The sequence below is a fragment of the Prionailurus viverrinus genome, chromosome A1, assembly GCF_022837055.1.
Source record: "Prionailurus viverrinus isolate Anna chromosome A1, UM_Priviv_1.0, whole genome shotgun sequence".
Taxonomy (NCBI): domain Eukaryota; kingdom Metazoa; phylum Chordata; class Mammalia; order Carnivora; family Felidae; genus Prionailurus; species Prionailurus viverrinus.
Window position 1 is genome coordinate 125,899,701 of NC_062561.1, and position 22,028 is coordinate 125,921,728.

The following is a 22,028-nucleotide window of genomic DNA, read 5'->3' on the forward strand; positions in this document are numbered from 1 at the left end:
AGACAAAAATCATATGACTTCACTCATATGAGGACTTTAAGAGACAAAACACATGAACATAAGGGAAGGGAAACAAAAATAATATGAAAACAGGGAGGGAACAAAACATAAGAGACTCTTAAATATGGAGAACAAACAGAGGGTTACTGGAGGGGTTGTGGGAGGGGATGGGCTAAATGGGTAAGGGGCACTAAGGAATCTACTCCTGAAACCATTGTTGCACTATATGCTAAATAATTTGGATGTAAATTTTAAAAATTAAATTAAAAATAATAAAAAAAGAAATTAAATTACCTTTGCAATTCAAAAAAAATTGCAAGAAAGAGAAAATACATTTACAGTACTATACTGTATTTATGGTAAAAAATCTGTGTATAAGTGGATCTGCTCAGTTCAAACCTGTGTTGTTCAAGGGCCAACTATAATTGGAAACTAAATAGCACACTTTTTTTTTTTAATTTTTTTTTTCAACGTTTATTTATTTTTGGGACAGAGAGAGACAAAGCATGAACAGGGGAGGGGCAGAGAGAGAGGGAGACACAGAATCGGAAACAGGCTCCAGTCTCTGAGCCATCAGCCCAGAGCCTGACGCGGGGCTCGAACTCACGGACCACGAGATTGTGACCTGGCTGAAGTCGGACGCTTAACCGACTGCGCCACCCAGGCGCCCCAGAATAGCACACTTTTAAACAACAAAGGTGACAAAGGAAAGTAATCAAAATTAAAAAAATATTTTGAACAGAGTGCAAATGAAAACACAACATATCAAATAGTAGGGGATACCTAAGTGGTAGAGTGAACAATGGCACCCAAATATGTTCACATCCTAATCTCTAAAACCTGTGAATGTTACCTTATATCACAGAAGGGACTTGCAGATGTGATAAATGAAGAATCTTAAAATGGGGAGATTATGCTGAATTATTAGAGTAGGCCAATGCAATCACAGTAATCCTTATATGAGAAACTGAGGAGGAGTCAGAATCAGAGGAAAGAACAATGTGATGACAGAAGCAGAGATTGAAGTGATACAGTCTGAAAATATAAAAAGGGCCCTTGAGCCAAGAAACACAGACAGCATTAGAAGCTATAAAAAAGAGGGGGGTGGGGCAGACTGGTTGATTCAGTTGGTAAAGCATACAGCTCTTGACCACAGAGTTGTGAGTTTGATCCCCGTATTGGGTATAAAGACTACTTTAAAAAAAAAAAAAAAAAAAAAAGCTGGAAAGGACAAAGAAACATAGTCTCTCCTCAAAGATTCCAAAAGGAGCCAGCCCTGCCAATACCTTGACCTTAGGTCAGTAAATCTGAATTTGCATTTTTAATCTCCAAAATTATAAAAGGACAATTTTGTACAGCTTTAAGCCATTAAGTTTGTGGTGATTTGTTACAAAGACAATACAACAGGACTCTGATATAGCCCTTTAAATGCTACTTAGAAGGACATTAAGAGGAATATATGCCCGACTTTTGCCTTAAGAAACTAAAAGAAGCAAATTCAAAGTAGCAGAAGAAAGCAAATGATAAAAATCAGAGCAGAAATCAATGAAAAATAAAAGAGAAAAACAACAGAGAAAAATCATGAAACAAAAAGGCTGGTTCTTTAAAATCAATAAAGTTGAGGGGCAGCCAGGGTGGCTCATTTGTTAAGTGTCGGACTTTGGCTCAGGTCATGATCTCATGGCTTGGGAGTTTGGGCCCACGTTGGGCTCCGTGCTGACAGCCTGGAGCCTGGAGCCTGCTTTTGATTCTGTGTCTCCTTCTTTCTCTGCCCCTTCCCTGCTTGTGCTCTGTCTCTCAAAAATAAATAAATGTTAAAAAATTTATTTTTCATCAATAAAGTTGATAAACCTCTAGCCAGATTGACCAGAAAAAGAAAAAGAGGACAAAAATTACCAGCATCAGGAATGAGAGAAGTGATAGCCCTACAGATACAACTGATGCTAAAATAATGATAAGGAATTTCCTTTGTGCTGATGCTGGGCAGGGCCCCACTTGTCCCTTTTAGACACCTTGGAGGGCAAGGGGCTGAAGAGGGCCAGACCTAGGTTTCAGGGGCACAAGCAGGGCAGCTTTTGGCTGTGTACATAGGGTGCTTTATTCTCCACAGAGTGATACATGCTAAGATGGGCTGGGTTGGGCCAATGTCCCCATATGTACAGAATTGAATAAAGTGGGTCTCTGAGGGAAAAAAAATGATAAGAAAGTATTATGAATAACTTTGTACTAAAAACTTCGACAACTTAAATGAGAAAATGGACAGATTCTACAAATTATGAAAGTTGCCTCAAGAAAAAATAGATAACTTCAATAGCCCTACATCTGTTAAAGAAATTGAATTTGTAGTTAAACTCCCTCCTCCAAAGAAAACTCCAGAGTCAGTGGCTTTACCGAGTTCCACCAAATATTTAAGGAAGAAACAATACCAATTATATACAAACTCTTCCAGTAAATTGGAGAGGATGAAATAATTCACAATTCATCCTATGAGGCCAGCATAACCATGACACCAAAACCAGACAGAAAAAAAAAAGACCAATATCCATCATAAATACACATGCAGATATTCCAGACAAAATGGTAAGTGTAAACTGTATCCAACGATATATAAAAATGATAATACATTATGATTACATGGGGTCTATCCTTCTGTATCCCCCATTACGTGGGGCTTGAAGAAAATGAGAATACAAGATTGGTTTCATATTCAAATATCACTCAACATAGCTCACCATACATGATTATTTTTTAGCTACAAAACTAAAATAACAACAACTATCTACGTAATCATGTAATAAATGCTGTAAAAAAAAATGTTTCTGATAAACAAACAAAATCTCTCAGAAAACTGGTACTAGAAGGGAACTTACTTAGTCTGACAAAGTACAATTACAAAAAAACTGACAGCTAACATTATATTTAATGGTGGAAATTAAATGTTCATCCCCATAAATTCAGGAGTAAGATGAGAACGTGTACTTTTGACATTTTGGTGCAACATTATATGGGTGGTCCTAACCAGTGCAACGAGGCTAAAGTAATAAATAAATAGATAGCAGTCATATTAGAAAGAAAGAGGTCAAACTGTCTTTATTTATAGAAGAAATATAGAAATTTCTATATAGAAAAAGATGGAATCTGCTTAAAAGCTACTAGAATTAATATATGAGTTTAGAAATGTTGCAGCATTCAAGGACAATATATAAAAATCAATTGTATTTCTATACACTAACAATATGAAAAACTTAGGGTTAAGTCTGACAAAAGATATGCAAGGTACATACAAAACTATAAAATATTGCTGAGAAAAATTAAGGAAGACTTTAATAAATGGAAGAGATGAAGTGTTCATGGAAAACTCAGTGTTGTTGTTAAAGGTCAATTCTTTTCAAACTCATCTATAGCTTCAACACATTCCCAATAAAAAACCCAGCAGGTTTTTTTGTACTATTAGACAAGTTGATTCTAAAATTCATATGGTACTGCAAAGGACTAAAATTGCCAAAATGTCTTTGAAAGAGAAAAAGCAAAACTGGAGGATCAACACTACCTCATTTATAAAACCACAGTTATCAAGATAGTATGTCATCGAGAGAGACACATAGATCAATGGACCAGACTAGAGAGTCCAGAAAGAAGCCTACACCTATATGAACAGCTGATTTTTGACAAAGGTGCAAAAGCAATGCAGTGGACAAAAGATAGCTTTTTCCACAAATAATGCTGGAGCATTATAAACAAAAATGAATTTTGACCCACATCTTGTGTCATTAAAAAATGAACTCTAAATGGATTATAGATACCATTGTAAAATATAAAACTATAAAATGTCTATAATAATAAAAAAAAAAAAACCAGGAGAAATTCCCAAATCGTGGTGACCACAGGTTAAGCAAAATTTCTTAGATATAAAACCAAGAAGAAAACAAAATTATAAGTTGTACTTCACCAAAACTAAAAATTTCTGGTTGGAGGTCACGATCTCTCGGTCTGGGAGTTCGAGCCCCGCGTCAGGCTCTGGGCTGATGGCTCAGAGCCTGGAGCCTGTTTCCGATTCTGTGTCTCCCTCTCTCTCTGCCCCTCCCCCGTTCATGCTCTGTCTCTCTCTGTCCCAAAAATAAATAAACGTTGAAAAAAAAATTTTTTTAAATAAAAAAAATAAATAAAAATTTCTGGTTGGTCTTCAAAGGAAATTATTAAGAAAATGAAAAGAGGGATAACTCAGTGGGTTGAGCATCCAACTCTTGGTTTCAGCTCAGGTCATGATCCCAGGGTCGTGGGATCAAGCCCCATGTCAGGGTCCAAGCTAAGCGTGGAACCTGCTTAAGATCCTCTCTCTCTCTCTCTCTCTCTCTCTCTCTCTCCCTCCCTCTGTTCCCCCCTTCCCCCGACTTGTGTTCTCTTTAGTTCTTTCAAAGAAAAAAAGAAAGGAAGAAAAGAAAATGAAAAAGAAAAAGCCCCAGATGGGGTGCCTGGCTGGCTTAGTCAGTGGAGTGTGCAACTCTTAATTTCAGGGTTGTGAGTTCAAGCCCCATGTTGGGTGTGGAGATTACTTAAAAATAAATTTTTTTAAAAAAGAAAGAAAGGGGGGCGCCTAGGTGGCGCAGTCGGTTAAGCGTCCGACTTCAGCCAGGTCACGATCTTGCGGTCCGTGAGTTCAAGCCCCGCGTCGGGCTCTGGGCTGATGGCTCAGAGCCTGGAGCCTGTTTCCGATTCTGTGTCTGCCTCTCTCTCTGCCCCTCCCCCGTTCATGCTCTGTCTCTGTCTGTCCCAAAAATAAATAAACGTTGAAAAAAAAATTTAAAAAAAAAAAAAAAAAGAAAGGAAGGAAGAAAAGTCACAGAGTGGGAGAATATGTTTGTAAGTCATATTTCTGATAAAGGTCTTATATTAATTATGTATAAAGAATTCTCAAAACTCAGTAATCAAACTTAAAGGCAGGGATTCAAAGAGATATTTATACACTCTTGTTCTCTGCAGAATTATTCACAATAAAGTGATAGGGGAAAGTGATCCAAGTGTCCATTTATGGAGGAATGAATTAAAAAAAAACATGTTATATACACACAATGGAATATCTGGCCTCTTAGGAAAGAAATCCTGACATATACTACAGTTTGGATGAATCTTGAGGAAATTATGCTAAATGAAATAAGCCAGTCACAAACCATATGATTCCATTGATAGGAGATACTTAAGATGAGTCAAATTCATAGAGATAGAAAGTAGAATGGTGGTTGCCACAGTTGGGGGGTGCGGGAGAATAAACACAATAAGCTATTATGGTTTTACTACGGTTTAATAGATACAGTTTCAGTTCATCAAGATGAAAGAGCTGTGGCAAAGGATGGTGGTGATAGTGGCACAACAATATTTAATGCCATTGAATTTTACATATAAAAGTGGTTAGGATGGTAAATTTTATATTAAATGTATTTTAACACATTTAAAGACAATTTTTTTAAGATTTATTTATTTATTTATTTGAGAGAGGAAGAGAAAGAGCGTGAGCGAGGCAGGGGGGAGAGAGAGGGAGACACAGTATCCGAAGCAGGCTCCAGGCTCTGAGGGTTCACCACAGAGCCTGACGTGGCGCTCGAACTCTTAAACCACGAGATCATGACCTGAGCTGAAGTCAGAGGTTTAACCAACTGAGCCAGCAAGGCACCCCTATTTTATCACAATTTAAAGCAAACTTAATAAATAGAAAACAACCCAGTTTTTTAAATGGGGCAAAATGTTTGAACAGACTTTCCCCAAAGAAGATAAACAGATGGAAAATAAGCATATGAAAAGATGCTCAACATTGTTAGTCATTGGGGAAATGCAAATTAAAACCACAATGAGAGATCACTACATACCTATTAGATGGCAAAATTTAAAAATACTGACCATACTAAGTTTTGGCAAGGATATGGAAAATTTGGAATTTTCATATAGTGCTAACAGGAATGTAAATGGTAAAACGACTTTGCAAAACAGTTGGGGAGTTTCTAAAGAAGTGAAATATATTCTTACCATATATGCTCTAGCCTTTTGACTTCTAAAGAATTTACACAAGAGAAATGAAAGCAGATATCCATACAAAGACTTGTAAAAAAATATTTATAGCGATTTTATTTGTAATGGCTAAAATCCTGGAAACAACCCAAATATGCATCAACAGGTAAATATGTATAAACAAACTGTGGTATATCCATGTGATAGACTACTATCTCCCTCCTTTTATTAGTCCTTTTTATTAACAAAAGGAACATGGATAGATCTCAAAATAATTATGCCAAGTGAAAGAAACCAGACAAAACAATAGTGCATACTGTATGATTTCATTTACATACCATTCCAGACAATACAAACTAGTCTGTACTGACAGAAAGCAGATCGGTGGTTGCCTGGGCATAGAAAGAAAGGAGGAGGAACAGGACAGGAAGGAATTAACTACAAAGGGGCATGAGCAAATAGCTGGAGGTGTTGGATAGCTTCCTTACCTTGATGGTAGTAGGGGTGGTTTCATGGGTGTATGCATATGTCAAAACTTTCCAAATTGTATACTCTAAATATGTACAGCTTATTGCATATCCATTTTACTTCAATAAAACTGTTAACAAAATAAATAAACAAGTTTTATAAGCTCAGACTCAATCTGCCTCAGTAAATTCCACCTGTTGGTGGAGGCAGAGATGGAGGGGCATAACCATTTGGAATTTTTCACTTTGGGAAATGACCAAGGAAGACAACCTGGGATGAGAAAAAAAATATTGCTGAGCCACGTGGTGTGTTCTGAAGAGGTCAAGCAGTGTTCATTTTCTCTACATTTAATCAACACAGAAGGTCTCAGAGTCAAAAGATATTGGATCCAGGAAGGAACTCTGAGAAAGAAAATGCAGTTTAGTTTTTTTTTTTTTCAGATGAGGAAATGAATCCAAGAGAAATAAAGGGCCTTGCTTTCAGTCAGATAGCTTGCAAAGCTAAGCATAAAATGTGAATCCTCTGAAACCTACTCTAATGTTTTTTATTTTCTATACCTAGATATCCTAAACCCTTGGGTAATTGTTAGTCTAGGTTAGTCTATGAAAATATGGAAAAAGATAACACCCATGAGACTCTGAGATAATAGCTCTAAGATATCTTTCATGACCACGTGGACAGCCCAGAAAGTAGAAGGGAACACCACTACCTCAACCTTCATATTTTCAGTTCCCAAAGCCTCTTAGACATCAGGCCCTATATGCCACTAATGACCTCCTTACTACTGGCAGAGTCTTGACAACTTGAAACTATTACTTTTGATGTGAACTCCTTACAGGCAGAGTCAGTTCTGCAATAATGCTTGCCTTGAAAACACAAATATGGTCCAGGGTGATTCATATGTTAGGAAACAATATGAGGATGGTGCACATTTACCCTCGCCTATGTAAAGTGAGGTCTTATGAGTGAGAAACTGGATGAAAACAGAAAACTTGGCTCAGCTGAACCCAGCAGTGTGGGACACTCAAAACACATATGCACATGCGCACAGATGCTTAACGCTCTACCAGCTAACTCTGTGCGCTCCGTGTATTATGTTGTCCCATCCAAGTCTGGTGTTAAATTTTTCCTCTGACTTTACATAAGCTACCTTCCTACCCCTTTACAGTGAGTCACAAGCTGCTACCCTTTCAACATTCACGTCCTCATTGAAGTCTTTTTAAGATAAAGTGCCATGTTTACTTTATTATTTATGAATTTCCCTTTTTTTTCTAACTTGGAAGTGGTCACTGTTTATTAACTGAACAGATTATAAAAATAATCATGGGAGACACCTTAGTTCATCCTTCTAACACGTCTGTTAATCTGGTCTTCCCTGTTGGTCACCATCTCTACCTTCTACAATATCGGTGATCTTTTTCTTCATTCTTCCTCGGGGAGAAGATAATTTGAAGGGCTGCAGGAAGTTGTTTGCTTCTCTGAAATATTTTCCAGCAGGACAGACCTCATGAATAAGACCCTCCATGTAGACGATGCCCTTTTCCCCAAGAGTTTGAGCAATCAAAGTGTTATCTGTCAGCACAATTGACTTTTTGTTGATTTTGCCATGACTATGCTAGCAGATCAATTTATTTACTGATCTCGGGTTTGGGTACCCCATGCAGTATATGGCTCCACCATCCTCAGCATGTTAACTGAAGCCTTGCTGAGCTTAACAAAGGTGCCACTGAAGAACTGACAAAGATAAAGTGTCAACACCTTTTGGATTTTTGGGCTCACACCACGGATATCTCTGATTCTGAAAACAAATGCCCACTTGGGTTCCACATTACATAGAAGTTGTTAGCATTTCTTGCCCAATCCTCACAATTCGAATCTTACTTCTATACATCTTCCAATCTTCCCTACTCTGGTGCTTAGCTTTTTCATAGATAAGTTTCATCCTTGCCTTGGGAAGCATCTTTTGAGCATTTTTCTCAGGTGCTTGATCTTCAGCACTGCAATACTTTTTCTTAATGGTTTCTGGCACAGCAGAAACCTTCTTTTCTCCATTCTCTATTTCTTTTCTCCAGAAAACTTCTTTTTCTCCATTTTCCATCCTCTGTTTTGGCTGCCTATGAATTTCTTAAGTTATGAGGCTACTTATGAATTTTTTAACCATTTAACATGTGTAAAACTGTGCTAGCATTTTTATTAGGTTCCTATACTTTTTCTTTAATGTGTCATTGATGAAGTTCTGAAATGTTGTCTCTCTGATCCCATCTTTTCCCATAAACCCTTTCATTTCTTTTGCACTGTTGTGCATAGCACAGTGATTTTTATGAGTGCATATGCCACATTATAGCGGAGCTAAATCAGGAGTGTAGGGTAGACCCTTGAAATACTAATTTTGGGTCCAGTAGCTGTGCCCATGCATATGCACACACATACATACATACACAAACACACAGAATTTTGTTTAAATACTACTGGGCTGGTGTCCTGTCATAAAAGTTTGTTTCAGAGCTGACAGGAGAACAAAGTATCCTTTTCAGAGTCAGCTCACACAATGATTGTTAGTTACAGCATACCAGTCCTTTGTTCCTTCTGAGCAGTGACTGATCTTGGATGCAATGGAGACCATTAGTACTGGTCAACCAGCAAAGACAAGCATTAAGTCAGCTCATACATAATGGATCAGGCTTAGCAATGACCCACCCTCTTAGCATCTTAGTTGCTGGTAACAACATAAGTCAAAGCATGTTCCATTATGGTCTCATCATAATCATGTGGGGAACTGAACAGAATGCAGATGCCTGGGCTCCACTCTTTATCTGCCAAATCAGAGCCTCTAAGATCAGCAATGAATCAGCATTTTGTTTTTGTTTTATGTTAATTAATTAATTAATTTTTAATGTTTATTTTGATTTTTTTTAATGTATTTATTTTGAGAGAGACAGAAAGCACAGTGGGGGAGGAGCAGAGAGAGAGGGAGAGAGAGAATCCCAAGTAGGCTGTGTACTGTCAGCCTGGAGCAGACATGGAGCTCGAACTCACAAACTGTGAGATCATGACCTGCGCTAAAGTCTGACACTTAATCAACTGAGCCACCCAGATGCCCCTATTTATTTATTTTGAGAGAGATAGAGACACAAAGCACATGCACGAGCGAGGGAGGGGCAGAGAGAGGGAGAGAGAGAATCCTAAGCAGGCTCTGTGCTGACAGCAGAGAGCCTGACATGGGGCTCTAATTCACAAACTGTGAGATGATGACATAAGCCAAAGTCAAGAGTTGGAGGCTACCCAGGTGCCCCCATTTTTTTTTGGTGGGGGGAGGGGCAGAGAGAAGGAGAGAATCCCAAGCAAGCTCTGCACTGTCAGCACAGAGCCCAACACCGGATTTGATCCTGCAAACTGCGAGATCGTGACTTGAACCGAAACCAAGAGTCAGACACTTAACTGAGCCACACAGGCGCCCCAAGGAAGATGCATTTTGACAGGCATTTAGTCATCCTTAGGCACCCTGAACTTTGAGAACCCCTGGACTGGACTGTTTACATGAATTGCAGCAAGACACATGATACAGAGCCAGGCTCTTGAGTGCTTAATATTAAGCTTAACTTCTTTTTTACCTAAAACAGCTGGCTCTTACTCCATTTTACATATTATTATTATCCAATTACAATAGCTTTTGTCCAATTTTAAATCAATATCGTTGAGGATTTGTCACAGGTGCCACATGTTGACCTGTTGTGAGGGAGAGCGGGTTGATAGAAAAGTTCCAGAGAGTACTTTGACATAGCAGAGAGTGTTGTTCCGTAGCTGGTTCATTAAGTTCATATCTCATCTGTCAAAAAATTTTTACAACTATTTTTTCAGAACTTTGAACTAGATTCTCTGGTGTGTTCTGAAACAAGGACAGGACACCTGGAGCTTCCTAATGAATACTTTCTATCTTCTATAATTTAGCCACTGATTAATTGGTACTATGATCTGAACTTGTGTACTAGATGGGCTGGGAACAAAATACCAGTTAAAAATTGCAGAGATATTTATGAGTACACTAAAGGAATATAATTATTTTTCTGGAGAAGATAACCATTATCATGATGTAGCACACAGTAATGTTTTACAATCACCAGCAAGTATTAATGTGATGTTTAACATCTTCCACCTTGGAAGATGGTTCAAGTCACAAGAAAAATAATGAAAGATCTTAACTTAAAAGAGATCTTTTAAAGAGATCTTCACTCTCTCCTTAGCAGACTCAAATACATATTACAAAATAATTCTAGTAGTACTTCCTATGTTGGGAGGAAAAAAGCAAGTTCTGTCTTCTAGAGTGTACAAGAGAACATTGTAATAAAGATGTTTTTGAAGTAAACCATGAAGAAAATGGACATTACAGACTTAAAATGGATTTTCTTTGTCTCTTTTGAAATTATTGAAACAAGAACTAGCAAGAAGGAATTTATTATGCATGCTTCATAAAACGGCACCATGTATCAGAAAATCAATGTGAGAATTAGCTAAGTGCTAGAAACCTCCATTACCAGAAGAAGCTATGCTGACAATTCATCCTGTCCACCTTTTCTTTTTTCTTTTTAATTTTTTTACAGTTTATTTATTTTTGAGAGAGAAAGAGAGAGAGACAGAGCTCAAGCGGGGCAGGGACAGAAAGACATGGAGAAACAGTCTGAAGCAGGCTCCAGGCTCCGAGCTGTCAGCACAGAGCCTGAAGGGGGCTCAAACTCACGAACCGCGAGATCATGACCTGAGCCGAAGTTGGACCTACTGAGCCAGCCAGGTGCCCCTTGCCCACCTTTTCTAAACAAAACTTGACTTTACCTATTCAAAAGTTCTCACTTTCTAATGGCATGATAAGTGCCAAGGTTGGTGCGGTATTTAGGAGTAAAATGTCATGATAACTACAACTTAATTTCAAAGGGTATAAATATATATAAAGTTCAGAGAAAGAAAAAACAAATATAGCAAAATATTAACTATTCCTGAATCTACAAAGAAGGTACATGGGTGTTCACTTTAGTATTCCTTCAACTTTTCTGATGTTTAAAATTTTCCATAATATAAATCTGAAGGAAAAAAAAAAAAGAAATACACAATTTAGCCACTTAAAGTCAATGAAAATATTTAGTCACTCCAGAAACCCGTGTAATCATAGCCAAGCCTGTGAGTACAATTTAGTGTGTAATTCTGGTTTTATGACTTAGCGTGGCACTCCTCTAAAATTACAGCTGAAGAAGGAAGTGAAACTTGAAACCGCCCTACCTACTGCAATTCTTTTGATACCATGCATATTCCCCTCCAGAAGTATGACTTGTATAGTAAACGTTACAATGGCTTTCTACCTTTAGGCCCCTTGTCAAAAGATTTGTCCTCTTTCTGTGATTGACTAGCAACTGAATTGTCATAGTGTGGAGATCAAAATGAGAAGCAGCTGCAGAGAACCGGTTTTACGTAAGTCTTCAAACCAGTGGGGATGTAAAATAGGAAAAGGTTCCTAAATAGACTTGAATAAAATTTTTATTTACCAAAATAAGTGACAAAGTGGATTTATTCATGGAGTGAAATCATTGAATCGGAATTTTCCCCTGGAAGGGTCACAGATGTTTAAATATTGCATATGTTTATATTTTTAATATGTATATTTCCGTTTCAGGAACTTGAAGTAACTAGTTCATCTCAGATTCCCTTTTCGTCTCTCTGTGTCATCATCCTTCTTCTGCAGACCCCACTACTTCTGTCTCAGCCTTTCATATTTGAAGGGGGCCTCTGGGCAAAGAACCGCATCTCATCTGCAGAATGAGGAGGGCTAAAGCGCCTCCCAGCCCTCCTGGATCGCATAGCAGTTCAGCTGCATTTTCTTTGCCAGCGAATTGTCTTGTTTACTTTCCTCACCCCCTGGGAACCCACTGGCCTCAGGATCTCTTCAATCAATACTTTAAATGGCCCCTTTTCTGAAAGACAAACAATGAGATTTTAACTCTATGTCTCGCTGTCCTTGGTTCTCTCCTTCCTTTTTCCTACCAGCTTTCATTTCTGTAAGTCCAACAAATGATGAGTTTATGAGTTTCTAATATTAGCCCTTAGGCTGCCTGACCTATTAACCCTTTCACAGCTGGCTTCCCTCTGCACCTGCTAGACCATTATAGTTCTAAACTCCATGGAAACCAAAAGATTCTTAAAGCAAGCTTAGTAAAGGCCGGTTTCCATTCTCCTAGAAATGCAAGTTCATGGCAGGTGATGTGTCTAATGGGGTTAGCTGGGCCTAGTTAAATTCTCTACTGGACCTCTCAGGTATAACCACATGACTTCCCAGTTACTAAATATTTCCATGTACGTCATCATGCACATATAGTTCCAGATGCAAAGTTAAAGTTATAACCAGACAAACAGAAACACCTGTGCATAGTTTTCTAAAGCACCTTCAAGATGACAGGTATTGTGTATGCTCATCTGCCGCTATTATTAGAAGCACTTCATACCGACTAAGCTGGTATTGAGGATGAAGTGGATTAAGACTTACAGAGCCCGAATGGTAAACACATGACACAGGGCTTTGGGGGCAGGCTCCATGGTGTGCAGTTTTGTTCAGCACCAAACCTCAAATGCTCAGTAGCGAAGCCTGCATTCAGGGCACTTTCTAAGCAGCAGAGAGGCAATTCAAATGTTTAAACGACTCATCTAAACTGACCTTCCACCACAGCCCAACTAATCTCAGGGGATGGGCAAACTGACAGCACAATGCCAAGGTAAAAAGCACTGGAGGGGAAGCAAGGGAACCACAGATGCCCACCAATTAAGCAGATGAATCACCATGTCCCTCCATGCCAGTTTCCCCTGAAGTTCAAGGACAAGAACACCTGACTCATCTGGAGTCAGGTAAGGTTGTTTGGAGCACTGCAGATAATGCTGACCACTTGGGTCACTTAGTGACCATGCTTGAAATATGGAGTGATGCTGAAGGGCAAGCACAAATGGGATGCCAAATGACAGCAGACACTCTGAACACCTGGGTGGCTCAGTTGGTTAAGCATCTGACTTCGGCTCAGGTCATGATCTCACAGTTCGTGAGTTTGAGTCCTGCATTAGGCTCTGTGCTGACAGCTCAGAGCCTGGAGCCTGCTTCAGATTCTGTGTCTCCCTCTCTTTCTGCCCCTCCCCCACTCATGCTCTGTCTCTCTCTCCTTCAAAAATAAGTAAAAACATTAAAAAATTTTTCATTTTTGAGAAAGAGAGAGAGTGCAGGTGTACATGAGTAGGGGAGGGGCAGAGAGGGAGACAGAGGATCCAAAGCAGGCTCTGCACTGACATCAGTGAGCCCAGTGCTGGGTTTGAATTCACAAACCGTGAGATCATGACCTGAGCCAAAGTCAGATGCTTAACAGACTGAGCCACCCAGATGCCCCAATACAAATGTTTTTACATGATGATCTAATTAGTAACTAGAGAACCATTAGATAGAAAGCTCAGCATAGCTGTGATGTGACTGCCACTCAAGGAGAATCCTAGAAGTGGGGGCAGTGAGAGAGCAGGAGCCTTTGACAAATGTGTGCTTGAGATGGTAATCTTTTAAGAACTACATCTGTTCAGAGGGTGAGAGGGCAAACAAATAGGTATGGAAGATTCCACCACCTTCCAGCAGAGACATTTGGTGGAAAACTACTTGAACTGGGCTGGGAGTGGTGCACATCTACCAGCCACTCTCTGTAGATCTGACTTGTGGACCCTACCATCCCCCAAGTGAAGAGAGAGCAGCATGAGGACAAAAGACACACCCAAGTAAGACCGCTGAATGAATCTTGCTTCTTTAGAGGATACATAGGATAATCAACAGATAGTAAAATGAAGCCGGTGGAAAAATACCAAAAACAAGAGAAGGGGCAACATCCTCAGACTCAGATAATCAGTAGGAATCCGGGGGGGGGGGGGGGGGTGGGTGGTGGTTAAAGTTTGGGAAATTTTTCCTGCTCAAAAGAATGCAAAGTAACTGACCTCTTTGAAACAAATTCAGAAAAGCATAGGATAGATGGAGATGGAAAGACAATGGGATGAAAAGAAAAGGGAGGTAGGTGAAATGACTGAAAAAGCAGAACTGAAATCCATGATAGAGACAATGAAGAACAGAATTGGCAATGTGGTGTCACCTTCCCGGACGACAGGTTAGCAACATGTATCAATATCCTTAACTATGAACATGGCCTTTGACCCAACAATTGTATTTCTAAAACATTTAATCCAAGGAAATAGTAAATTTGCAAAATTTTGCAAATTTGCAAAAATATAACTACAGGATGTTACTGAGGGATTCTTTTTAAATATTTTTTAAGTTTCTTTATTTTGAGAGAGAGACACAGCAAACGGGAGAGGGGCAGAGAGAGATGGAGAGAGAGAATCCCAAGCATGTTCTGTGCTATCATCACAGATCCCGACACAGGGCCCAAACTCACAAACCATGAGATCATAACCTGAGCTGAGATCAAGAGTCAGATGTTTAACTGACCAAGCCACCCAGGTGCCCCTGAGGGCTTTTTTATAGTAGAAAAATAAGTTTTCACCAATGGGGAATTACTGAAATAAATTATGGTATCACTATATCATAATATTAAAATGAATATAGCATTAATAATATTAAACATAATAATATCAATATTTATTTAGCACGGTTATTTATTTAATACATGTTACATTATTATATTATGCTATATATTATATATTATTGTTATAAATGCCACAAATAGGTGCATATATATCATATATACACTCTATATACCATATATGCTATGTATTATATTATGCTAAAAATAAAGTTTACAAAATAATACATAGAGTAAAACGTTAGGTTATTTTTTAAAAAAACATATATTTGTGAGCACTGTGTTGGTCTCTGTGCTGATAGCTCAGAGCCAGGAGCCTGTTTCAGGTTCTGTGTCTTCCTCTCTGCCCCTCCCCTGCTCATGCTCGGTTTCTCTCTCAAAAATTTAAAAAAAAAAAAAAAAAAAACATAAAAAAATTTGTTTCATAAATTAAATTAAATTAAATTAAATTAAAAAGAAAGAAAAGAAGTCTGGAAAGATTGTATTATCAACTTTGGCTGCATAACAAACCATTCTAAAACTTAGTGGCTTAAAATAACCATTTCTTTAGTTCACGATTTTGCAGAAAGACAATTTGGGCTGGGTTCATATGGGCAGTTTATCTGGACTCAAGCTCTGTCATGCATCTGTGGTCAGCAGCCTAGTGGCTGGACACTGAATGGTTTAGGACAGCATCAGCTAGCACAGCTCATCTCTGTTCTTCCTGGTCTCTCATTCTAAGGGAACCAAACTGGGCTTGATCACATAGTGCTCCCCATGGTTCTGAAAACAAGAGTGAATCCTGAACTGATACCTGGCTTGTAGTTCTGCTGCGTTTTACTGGCCAAAGTAAATCACAAGACCAGCTCATATTTGAGAGGAGGGAAAAGAGACTCTCTCTCTTTTTTTTTGTAATGTTTATTTATTTTGAAAGAGAGAGAGAGAGAGAGTAGGAAAGAGGCAGACAGAGAAGGAGAAGAGAATCCCAAACAGGCTCTGAGCTGTCAGCACAGAACCTGCTGTGGGGCTTGAACTCATGAACCATGAGATCATGTCTTGAGGCAAAATCAATAATTGACCACCTTGAGGTGCTGGGAAAACTGGACACTGACATGCAGAAGAATGAACCTGGACCACTTTCTTACACCATACACAAAAACAAACTCAAAGTGGATGAAAGACCTCAATGTAAGACAGAAAGCCATCAAAATCCTCGAAGTGAAAGCAGGCAAAAACCTCTTTCATCTTGCCCGCAGCAACTTCTTACTCAACACGTGTCTGGAGGCAAGGGGAACAAAAGCAAAATGAACTACTGGGACCTCATCAACATAAAAAGCTTCACCACAGCGAAGGAAACAATCAGCAAAACTAAAAGGCAACCGACAGAATGGGGGAAGGTATTTGCAAATGACATATCAGATAAAGGGTTAGTATCCAAAATCTATAAAGAACTTATCAAACTCAACACCCAAAAAACAAATAATCCAGTGAAGAAATGGGCAAAATCCATGAATAGACACTTCTCCAAGGAAGACATCCAGAGGGCCAACCGACACATGAAAAAATGCTCCACATCACTCATCATCAGGGAAATACAAATCAAAACCACAATGAGATACCACCTTACACCTGTCGGAATGGCTACCAGTAACAACTCAGGCAACAACAGGTGTTGGCTAGGATGAAGAGGAAAAGGATCTCTTTTGCATTGTTGGTGGGAATGCAAGCTGGTGCAGCCTCTCTGGAAAACAGTATGGAGGTTCCTCAAAAAACTAAAAATAGAACTACCTTATGACCCAGCAATTTCACTACTAGGCATTTATCCATGTGATACAGGTGTGCTGTTTTGAAGGGACACATGCACCCCCATGTTCATAGTAGCACTATCAACAATAGCCAAAGTATGGAAAGAGCCCAAATGTCCATCGATGGATAAATGGATAAAGGAAATGTGGTATATATTTACACTGGAGTATTACTCAGCAATCAAAAAGAATGAAATCTTGCAATTTGCAACTACGTGGATGGAATTGGAGGGTAGTATGCTAAGTGAAATTAGAGAAAGACAAAAATCATATGACTTCACTCGTATGAGGACTTTAAGAGACAAAACAGATGAAGGGAAGGGAAGGGAAACAAAAATAATATAAAAACAGGGAGGGGGACAAAAGAGATTCATAAATGTGGAGAACAAACTGAGGGTTACTGGAGGGGTTGTGGGAGGGGGGATGGGCTAAATGGGTAAGGGGCACTAAGGAATCTACTCCTGAAAGCATTGTTTCACTACATGCTAACTAATTTGGATGTAAATTTTAAAAGAGAAAAAAGAAAATTAAAGAAAAAAAGAATTGACCACTTTGCTGATTGAGCCACCCAGGTGCCCCATCTCTATCTCTTGATATAAGGAGCTGCCAGACCATACTGCAAGCACATGTGGATACAGGGAGGGGGATAATTGTGGTAATTTTTGCATACAATCCACCATAAGCATGTACTAGCATGTTAGTAGTACATGTTTAGAACATGTAATTACAGGTGATTTTTATTTTGTTCCTTATATTTTTCTATACTGACAACATCTTTTGCAATGAGCATGTATTACTTTTGTCACTGAAATCAAGTTGCTACCTCCATCTTATAATTTAGCAGTCTTTTAATCTATTTTGAAAGAGAGAGAGACAGAACGAGCAGGGAAGGAGCAGAGAGAGAGGGGGATAGAGGACTCAAAGAAGGCTCTGAGACAGACTCTGTGCTGACAGCAGAGGGCCGATGTAGGGCTCAAACTCATGAACCATGAGATCATGACCTGAGCCAAAGGTGGATGCTTAACCGATTGAGCCACCCAGGTGTCCCTCACAAAAAGTTTTAATGGCATTGCAAACTGACCCTGGTATAACCTTGAGTTAAAAGGATGATAGAAAAATTAAAAGTATATGCAAAATATATCCTAAAACATAAAATGCATGGAGAAAGGTCTAGAAGGAATTATCAAAATGTTAATAATGGTACTGTTTAGGTGTGGGGTTATGGATATTTTTCTATTTTATTAAACTTCCTAAATTTTCTCTAATTAAAAAAATTACTTTGATAATTAGAAAAGAAAGCATAAAAACTGGTAAATGAAACAGGTTTTTAAAATGACATTTAAAAGACTATGATAGGGCACCTGGGTGGCTCAATCGTTTAAGCATCTGATTTCGGCTCAGGTCACCATCTCGTGGTTCATGGGTTCCAGCCCTGTATTGGGCTCTGTGCTGAGCACGAAGCCTGGAGCCTGCTTCAGATTCTGTCTCCCACTCTCTACCCCTCCCCCACTCATGTTTTCTCTCTCTCTCTCTCTCTTTCTCTCTCTCTTTCAAATATAAATGGACATTAAAAAAAAATTAAAAGAAGTCTATGAGGTGCCTGGGTGGCTTAGTTGGTTGAGCATCTGAGTCTTCATTTCAGCTTTCAGGCTCAGTGGTCAGCACAGAGCTTGCTTAATCTCTTTGTCCTTCTTCCTCCACCCTCTCTAAAATAAAACATTAAAAGAAGAAGAAGAAGAAGAAGAAGAAGAAGAAGAAGAAGAAGAAGAAAAAGAGGAGGAGGAGGAGGAGGAAGACGATGACGACGACAGCTAAGCATTAATGTCTAAAAGACATCCTGGAACCAACAGTAACAGTGTGCCATACACTGAGAATGATTAACTTGGTTCCTTGCACTTGAAATCTAATAAGAAAATCATTTTTGCTGGAAAACAATGATGAATTTGTCTACTTGTACAAAAGCATTCAGAAAAATGTAGTGCAAGCTCCCCATTTTCCAACACAATTTAGTAAAACCCCTATATTTTGGAGTTGCTGGACACTGCCCAGCTGCTATGAAAGCTTCTGCTATATTGGTTTCTTATATCTACATCCAACTGATTGGGACTCCAAATGCAGGAGTGATAGATTGATATGCTCTAACCTCCAGCAGCAAGGCCAGGTGAGTGTGAGAAGAGGGGCTCCTGGGACACAAATAGGAGACACTCCTTGTTCAGGCCAGCCTGCACTTGCACCACCCTCGGAATGAATGTATTAACCTAGACCTGGCTGTGCCTTAGAGAACTAATCTCACTCTTCTTTACCAGAATACAAATACTCTCCAGCTATGCCTCTCGTGGTAGGGGTACTGACAGTGTCTTAGCCTAGGTTCCCCCAAAAAACCGTCTGAAGCCACTGGTATATGCCTGGGTGCTTTACTAGGGAATTCACTCCCAGGGAGCAGAAGTGAGCCTCAAATGCAGTGAGGCAGAGAAGGAGAAAGAACCAACAAGAAAAAGATCTAGCAAGATGACCTCCAATAAGTAACTCAAAACCATGAGATTGTGCCCCTAGAAACCACATAAATGGCATCTCAGCATCATCCTGGGAGAGAAAGGGGGAAAAGGGGAAGAATTTACCCATAGGTGCCCATCTTTCATTGGCCAAATTCCTCCCTAAGAGGCATTAATTCCACCACACTGCCAGGGTACACTTGAGCAGTACTGCTCTTTAGATCCAGACAAGAACCTCTGCCCTTGTCTTGATGCTCTAGACTTGCCCTGCACACCACAAACCCTGCATACCATAAACACACACACGTACACAAATATCAGAGAGCATGTTAGCCATTGGGGATCTTACCATCAGCCTTGGCACAGCACAACCTTTAACCCTAAACATCTGCTACTGTGCAGTCTGCGGGGGAATCTTTATTCACATGGCTTGCCCTATATCCTCAAAACAAAAGGCAACTGTGTCAAAATGCCATGAAAATTTGTGTGTTATTCCACTGTTGATATTGGAGGCCAACACCTTTTTGGAGTTCAGGGCGGATTTGAGAAACAGAAGTGCTTAGGTTAGAAAAAGATAAATTTGTTAACTTGTCAAATTCTTCTCAGAAAGCAGGAAGGCAACAGATCCTTCCACAGAGAAGTATTTCCCAATAGGGCCAAGCGTTCTTGTTTTTCTTTTGTGTTCCAGTTGATGGCTCTGGAGGAGCGCTTGCTTCAGCAGCACCTATAGTAAAATTGATGGTTTTGGAGGAACTGACAAATGGATGCTGTAGTCACAACAGTTGCATATGGTGGTAGAGGAACACTTAAAACATCAAACAAGCTGTTTTACTCTTAAATTTGTATTGTCTCTCAGATACTAAACGACCTTCTGCTCTGAGGCAGAATCTCTACCTTCTGCCAATAGAGAATGCTAGAGGAGGCCGCGAGGCCAGAGAAGGGGGGCTTGCTTCTCCTTCCTGTTTGCTGGGTGTCCCTGTTAATATCACCTCCACAACAGTCCTGCAGCTCAGCAGCGACACCTGGTTTGTATCCAGCTTTTTGCGGTGGTCCCAGATCCAGTATCACAGCATCCACTAGCCAGGCAGGTTTTCCTGTTCAAAGGTGTCTGCCCCAGTTCTGCAATGCCCTCCTGAAAATTTCTGGTTTCGTCTTTCTTTTCCCACCTCTAGGCATGGGAGCTTCTACTGATACTATCTTCAATGTCACCTTCCTGATCTCTTTTCGGTGGTTTAGTTCTTGGATACCTGTTTGGCCAATTCCTTAAGTTTTTGTTGTGAAACGAACTGGTGTGATTTGTTTTTTCCTAACTGGCCCTAACTGACACAATAGATCTGAATGAAGCATAACAATTCTTTACAGGGCAACGAGATGGACACTGAGTGCAGGAATTTAATTAAACTGCCAAAAACTAAAGTACAATTTTATTTGAATACTTTGAGTATAAATTTTTTCTTTTTATTTTTTTGTTTATTTATTTCTGAGAGAGACAGAGAGTCAGAGACAGAGCGTGAGATAGGGAAGGGCAGGGAGAAAGAGAGACACACAGAATCCAAAGCAGGCTCCAGGCTCTGAGCTGTCTGTACAGAGCCTGTCATGTGGCTCAAACCTACAAACGGTGAGATCATGACCTGAGCTGAAGTTGGAGGCTTAACCGAATGAGTCACCCAGACCCCCCTAAATTTTTTACACTAATGAATTATGATATATATTGGGCCTTTTACTTATAATAAATAATATTGAATATTTTAGAAGGAAAATTATCTTGTTTTTAAAACATAATGTATTGGTCAGGATTAGAGACAGAGACTTATTACAACAAATTGGCTCAAGTGATTGTTGAGTTTGTTAAGTTTGAAACCTGAAAGGATGGAAGTTCCTGGGTGGGAATTGATACTGTGATCTTGAGGCGGAATTTTTTCTTGTCCCGGAAACCTAATTTTTTGCTCGGAAGGTCTTTCAATGGGGGCAACTGGGTAGCTCAGCTGGTTGAGTTACCAACTCTTGATTTCAGCTCAGGTCACAATCTCACAGTTCATGGGATCAAGCCCTGTCAAGCTCTGTGCCGATAGCGCAAAGCCTGCTTGGGATTCTTTCTCTTTCTCAAAATAAATAAACAGACATTTAAAAAAAGAAACACCCTTCAACCAAATGGATGAGACCCACTCACATTGTGGAGAACAATCTGTATGTAAAGCTAACCAAGGACAGGTGTTAACTACATCTATACCTCCACAGCAACACCTAGATTAATGTGATTGAATAACTGAGTAGTATAGCCTAGCCAAGCAGACACATAAAATCAACCATCATTTTTATACATAAAATATATAAAATAATGTTGTATAAAATACATCAAAATGTTTCATTTTTAAAATTTATATTAATTTGTATTTTTATAAATATATTTAAGGTTTGTGTTCCTTGAATATTGTTATATTTGATTTAGAAATGAACATTACAAAAATAGAGCTTAGAAAATCTAAAAAAAAAACAGACCTTCCCCCACAAAAATGTTAACCTGCTGGTTAATATTTTTCTTTCAATACACTCTTGCTGCCCCCACAGTCCCATCCCTGGCATCTGGAGATCCTGGGACATAAGTACAAATGGAGTCTACCCATATTTTAATTTTTTAATCAATAATTAAAATCTCTATTTGTTACATATTTAAAGTTGCAGAAACT

At 39.2% G+C, this 22,028-nt stretch overlaps 1 protein-coding gene and 1 pseudogene across 2 annotated transcripts in view; both read right to left on the bottom strand.

Annotated features, from left to right (window-relative positions):
- MIER3 (MIER family member 3) overlaps window positions 1-22,028 on the bottom strand; it is a 194,106-nt gene that overhangs the window by 89,843 nt on the left and 82,235 nt on the right. The window lies entirely within an intron of this gene.
- On the bottom strand, window positions 7,804-8,521 carry LOC125169048 (60S ribosomal protein L7-like; annotated as a pseudogene).